The 6494-nt window shown below is 48.4% G+C and overlaps 1 long non-coding RNA gene across 1 annotated transcript; it reads left to right on the plus strand.

Annotated features, from left to right (window-relative positions):
* The first annotated feature begins 2513 nt into the window (after positions 1-2513).
* LOC116092243 lies at positions 2514-6191 on the plus strand. The gene is made up of 2 exons (XR_004119171.1): positions 2514-2648; positions 5905-6191. It is a non-coding gene; the product is annotated as an uncharacterized LOC116092243 (long non-coding RNA).
* Positions 6192-6494: the final 303 nt, after the last annotated feature.

Raw genomic sequence — 6494 nt, forward strand, 5'->3', positions numbered from 1 at the left:
CCATGGCAGCCAGCCAGCTGACCCTTCCTGCTGCAGGGCCTAAGGTGGCCAGCTGCATCCTGTGGCTTGAGCTGACGTGGATCAACACACTGCGAGGCCTGGCTCCAGGCCATCTGGCTTGATGGGCTCCTTGTGTGGAGGGAGCACTGGGGAAGAGCTACGGGTCACTGTCTGGATGTCTTCCCAAACAGCTAGGGCTCTTGTGGCTCCACCACAGAGGGTTAAGGGGAGTGCGGGACCAAGCGGGACTAGGAGGTATAAGAACGCAGACTGCTCCAATGATGAACTGGAGAGGTAAGGGATTTCCAGTCACTCTGAGGCCCTCACACACTGGCCATTGCTCTGAGTCAGTTCCTAACCTGGGCTTGTATCAGTTATCCTTGGTGTAATAACCCTGTTGTCATTCTGTCAGGACTGGCTCCTCCTACTCACCTCTCTCCACCATGCAGTGGTAGCACTAGATTCCTCTGAGGTCTGGAGCTCCACCCCAGGATCTTTGCACACACTGGTCTTCCTTCTTAGAAGTCTGCTTTTTCCTAAGGGTGGTGGCTCTTTCTAGCCATCTGTTGCCCTAGATGTCTCCTGATCTGCTAACCCTCTGTGATGGCTATTCTCGGTTGTCAACTTGACTACATCTGAAATTAATTAAAACTCCACAATCGAGAGGCACACCTGTGAGGGATTTTTTTTTTTGCTTAACTTGAAGTTAGAAGATCCACTAGTAATCTGGATTTTTGGAACGAGAAGGCCCACCTCTAATCTGAACCACACATTCGGCTGGAATCTTATATAAGGACATGGAAGATCCTGCTTGCTCCGGCCTCGTAAGTCTGTTACTCTAGAGAACCCTGACCATTACACCTCTTATCCCAGGTCTTTGTCTGTGCTCTATTGGCTCTCATCTTGTTTTCCTATATTGCCCTGTCTTCCCTGGAATATAAGCCTTGCGCCACTAATCTCTGTATGTCTTGTTCAGTCTCCTCAATATATGATCAGGGTCCGCATGGAGTATGCGCACAACAAATCACAATGGCTTAATGCATCCACTGAGCATGAAGCAAGGCATCAGAGTTTTATTTCAAACTCATGATAACCCCTTACACCAAATGCATGTGCTCTTATTAGCTCTCTTACTGATGAGGGAAGATGGTGTTTAGAGACATTGAGAGACCTATCTGAGATGACACAGTGGTCAGCATGAGAGTCTAGATTGGCTCAGGTTTGTCTAGCATACCTCATGGTCTTATTATTTCCCAGGGGTCAGGAGACGATTAGAATAAGAAAAGTCTGACTCAGTTGATGACAGGCAAGTGACAGTTACATGTCACCTACCATTATGAGACAAAGTACTGAGATTTGGTGGCTTAAAATAGCCAAGTGTCAGGACTCGAGAGGTGGATCAGCAGAGGACCTGAGTTCAGTTCCCAACACCCACATGGCAGTTCCAATTTCAGGGAATCTGAAGCCCTCTTCTTGCCTCTGTAGGGACTGCATGTTCATGGTGCACAGATATACAAGCAAGCAGAACACACATACGCATAATACAAAAGTAAATTTAAAAAAATTCAGGGGGTAGAGGTTGTTTTGAGTAGTGAGTTTTGACTACTCACTTTCAGGGTTTGGCACCTTGACAGGGTTTGGCTAGCCTGACCCATCCTGCTTCCATGGTCATGGTAGCAGTGGACTCGAAGGGAAGGGACCCTTGTTGGGAGGGCTGTTGCTGTCTTCTCCCAGGCTGCCCTACTGATCTGGCAGCTGGCTTGGGCCTCAGCTTACCTCTACGTATCTTTTCAAGAGTGTTTGCTCCAACTTCTCCATGTGACTACTAGATCTGGACCCCATAGCAGTGGAAAAGACAATCATTCATTATTATCACATCTATCATAGCCCATTGGCCAAGTTACAAGGCTAAACCGAGATCAAGAGGTCCCTGAAAAGATCCCCTCTGGGGAGGAGACTGCTAGAAGGTCACACTTAATCCATAGAGCTCCAGTGATTGTAACCACAACTGGTTCGTGCAGTCATCCCTCAGATAGACTCACAGCCTTCCTAACTCTTGGCATTAGAGTCCACAGCCGTGTAAGGTACCCTGGAGACAGACCCTTTCCTCCATATCCTCCTCCTCCACAGGAGATTCGTGCAGGGCTGGTGGCAGATACCTCTTGGCTTGTCCCTGAGAAGAACCTGTGTGCCATCCATCACTTTACAGACAGGGAAACTTGAGAAGCTGAGTGGCTCTGGGTTCCCTCGAAGACTTCTGCAGGGACCAGGTAAGGGTCAGGGCTGAAGAAGTCCTAGACCAGGATGCTGCCTCAGTCCCAGGGTAGAGCTCGTGCCAAGGGCAACCAGAGCCCTGATCTCAAGGATAACTTTCTTCCTCCTCCTCCTCCTCCTCCTCCTTCTCCTCCTCTTCCTCCTCCTCCTCCTCCTCCTCTTCCCACTCCTCCCCTGAGAATAACACTGCCATGGAGACCACAGCAGAGAAAGATTCTAGACCTCTAAGTCCTGGATCTAAGACCAGTCCTCCAGCCCTCTCTTCACTAGCCTGTGGGACTCAAGAGTCGTTGTTTTCTTGATGCGGTGCCATCTGCCTGCTTGTTTGCATCTAAGCAGGCAGCCAAGGAGAAGGTCCCTGAAGGGACAAGCATGTGAGTGGGTGCAAAACCAACAAAGGAGAAGGTCCTGTCTGTGGCCTCCTGCTGAGCCAGTGGTTTGCTTCAAATAAGACACTGGAGAGAATACCACAGGGGACGGGAACCAGATTAAACCAGCCTAAACTTAAGTTACTTCTAGGTGACCTAGTATAAGCTGTCTCTGTTCTCTCTCTCTCTCTCTCTCTCTCTCTCTCTCTCTCTCTCTCTCTCTCTCTCTCTCTCTCTCTCTCTCTTTCTCCTCTTTCTGCTTCATGCTGTGGCTGAAGTTATGAACTACTGCCTTCTGTCTGCTGCCCCTGCCCTGCCATTAGGGATTTTAACCCTCTGAAACTGTAAGCCAAAGTAAACTCTTTCTTCTACAAGTTGGGTTACAATGTTTATTCCAGAAACAAAAAAGCAACGCAGTCCTCTCCTGAGTGCATGCAGGGACATTGCAGACATCAAGCCTGGCCTCACAGCCACGCAACTCTGAGCATTCCTTCTTGGCATGGTCACCGTCCTTCCTTGGTGTTAAGGACATCATTGCCCATTCCTTCCTCTGTGGCCTTACATACCTTCACTGATTTCTTAGGCTTAAGAAATGTGTTAGGTCCAAATTATTAATCAGCTCCTGTTACAGGATTACCAGCTGCTGTCCACAGAAGAGCCGCTGTCCATAGAGGAAGCTGATGCAAACATTTACCAAGTAGATCCCCATAGTAAAAGCCAGCTCCCTCCATTGAAGACGCCCCTAGACAGCAGGAAGTAGCTTAAGAGACACGATGCCCCTCGTTCCCTTTTCACCATTGGCTTCCCCCTCTCTCTTTCTTTCCTTCTCTTTATAATAACAAGAAGGGAGGTATGCTGGCATCCAGGACTTCCGTGACATCACATAGGCGGGCCCCACAGATCTGTTGCCAAGGCAATAGCATATTGCCATATTCCCAGAATCCACTGGGCTCACCTCCCACCTTTATCTGCAGCCACCACGTCACCACCCATATATATATATGGGGAATGTTCCTCCCTTGCTCTCTCTTTCTCTCTTTCTCTCCCTCTCTCTCTCCCTCTTCTCCTCTTCTCTTTCCACCACCACCCTGTCTTTCTCTCCCATTTAAACTTCTTACACGTGGGGAAAAAAAGAAAACAAAAAGAAATGTGTTAGGAGCTAGACAGTGGTAGTTATGCCTTTAGTCCCAGCATTCAGGAGACAGAGGCAGGTGGATCTCAGAGTTCAACACAAGCCTGTTCTACAGCTAGGGCTACACAATGAGAGCATGTCTTGAAATTTTTTTAAAGAGGGAGACAGAGAGAGACACACACAGAGAGAGACAGAGAGAGAGAGAGAGAGACAGAGACAGACAGAGAGACAGAGAGACAGAGACAGAGACAGAGAGAAATGTATTGAAGAGAATTTTGGATTTTGGACCTGTTGACAACTCCCTTTGATTTTTTTTTTTTTTTTTTGAGACAGTGTTTCTCTGAGTAGTCCTGGCTGTCCTGGAACTCACTCTGTAGACCAGGCTGGCCTCAACTCAGAAATCTGCTGCCTCTGCCTCCCAAGTGCTGGGATTAAAGGCGCGTGCCACCACTGCCTGGCTACAACTCCCCTTGAAATTGAACTTGGTCATGCCTCTCTAGATAAGTAGGGTTGATCCATTCCCACAGCAATTCTCCATCTTAGAGGATACTGTAGCTCTGGAATACAAGGGATTGAAGGCAGGTGGGAGAGTGTTCACTGAAGGGCCACAATATGAGCCACTCATAAAAGCTGCCTTTCTCCTGGGGTATATTGAACATCTGGTTGAAAGATACAGGAAATGCTTCAGAGAAAACCCACTGGGATTCAGGCTCTCCAGGTGGAAGATAGCCTTAAAATCTTGGGTGTCCCAAGTTGCCTCCCAAGTGCTGGGAGGCATGTACCAGTTTATGATATGCTAGGGATGCAACCTGCATTGTCTCCCCAACCTGCTGGTCAGCCTTCCATGTGTTAGAAAGCTAGGCCTGGGATCCCTGGCTAGGAGGCTCTGTTCTCTCCTACTCCATACTCTGCTGGGACTTAGATAATTCAGAATGTTTTTCACAGACATTCAAGCTCAACCGTCCCTTCTAAAGCCCTTCCTGGAAGTTTTAGCTCCAAGAGAAGTTCGGCATCACACAGTGAAGAAAAGCATTCATGTCTCAGTGATGACTCCATGGCTGGACAGCTTCCTGCAGCTGCTGGCTCGACACCTGCTTCCACAAGCTTTCCTCGATGCCAGGAATACACCACCATCTCCTTCCTCCTCTTTCGCCCATTCGTGTAGAGCGCTGTGGACCATCTCCCACCTATCCCCTTCTGAGTTACAGAGCCGCATAACATTGGCCAAATGGTTCTCTAGTCACAGTTCAAACCCACACCAAGGCGTTTCCATCCTGGCTGGCCCCTATCAGCTGTGGCATCTGAGGCAAACTACTTAACCTCTCTGGGCCATCATTCTCTTTATACAAAATGGCAAGGGACCATTTTGTATTGAGGTTTTCACCTACCTTTCTCTTCCTTTTTTCCTTCCTTCCTTCCTTCCTTCCTTCCTTCCTTTCTCCCTTCCTTCCTTCTTCTCTCTCTCTTTGTTTTTGCTTTTTTTTTTTTTTTTTTTTTTTTTTTTTTTTTTGAGACACAGGGTTTCTCTGGGTCTCTTTAGTTGACCTGGAAGTCATTCTATAAACCTAGCTGGGCTTGAACTTGAGGTTCTGCCTGTTTCTGCCTCCTGAGTACTAGGATTAAAAGCATGGGACACCACACTCAGCAGAGGTTTGACTTTCAACCCAGACTGAACATCTGTGCTGACAGGAAGACAATGAGGCCTGGAAAACGTGAAGCTAATGCCTGCTCCAAGCCACACAAATTGAAGTCAGTCGGGAGTCACTAGTATTTAAGTTCGGATTAATGTGATCCCGAATTCACCATTTTCTCCTTTCCCTATTTGTTCACCAGCTCCACTAAAACTGACAGGGAAGATCTGGCAGGCTCAGCTCAGCTTCATGACCCTGGTGTGCCTCCTGCTTTTCCTCCTGGTGGCCAGGCCCGAGCTGAGCTGAGAGCTGATGAGTCCCACAACCCTCTGGGGTGGTTGCCAAGAGAGTGGGTTGGGCTCTGCCCAGATGTCGCTCTGCCAGGACATGATGAAGGCTGGCTTCCTCTGCTGACAGTGATTGGCAGGCGTTTATTTCCTTTTAAGAAGCTAACAGCTGTGGTGTGTTTATGGTTTAATTTTTGTTTTCTCTACCACAGATATGCAGAAGATGGAGAGAAGCACAGCTCTGCCTGGGCACCTGCTCCCTCCGTCCTGGAGACGGCCCTCTCTCAGGGGCAGCAGCCTGGGCCTTTGCAGAGATTCACAGGGCAGGGCTGCCTGGTCAAGCCTACTGTGTGATCCTTGACTCAGATTTTTACTAAAGACCAACTGATGGCTGTGAGGTTCAGCCGAAACCCTAGGTTCTATGCTCAGGATCTGGGTACATTGTAATGCTTCCCTGTGCAAGGTGTGGCTTCGGGGACAGTGTATTCTCTTACTATGGTTTGCTTGTTTGTTGTGTTGTTTATGGTGTGTGTGTGTGTGTGTATACGTACAAGTGTCAGCTCCCATCCACACATGTGTGGATCCAGAGGAGGATGAGGTGTCTTACTTTACCATGCTTCAATAATATAATAATATCTATTATTTCCTTAAGACTGAACCTGGAACAAGGCAGACAACCAGTAAATTCCAGCCATCCTCCTGTCTCCGTTCCTACAACACTGGGGTTGTAGGGCCTACAGCCACAGTCAGCTTTTAACATGGGTGCTGGGATTCGATCTGAGTGTTCATGCTTGTACTGGGC

This window comes from Mastomys coucha, unplaced genomic scaffold (genome assembly GCF_008632895.1).
Source record: "Mastomys coucha isolate ucsf_1 unplaced genomic scaffold, UCSF_Mcou_1 pScaffold15, whole genome shotgun sequence".
Taxonomy (NCBI): domain Eukaryota; kingdom Metazoa; phylum Chordata; class Mammalia; order Rodentia; family Muridae; genus Mastomys; species Mastomys coucha.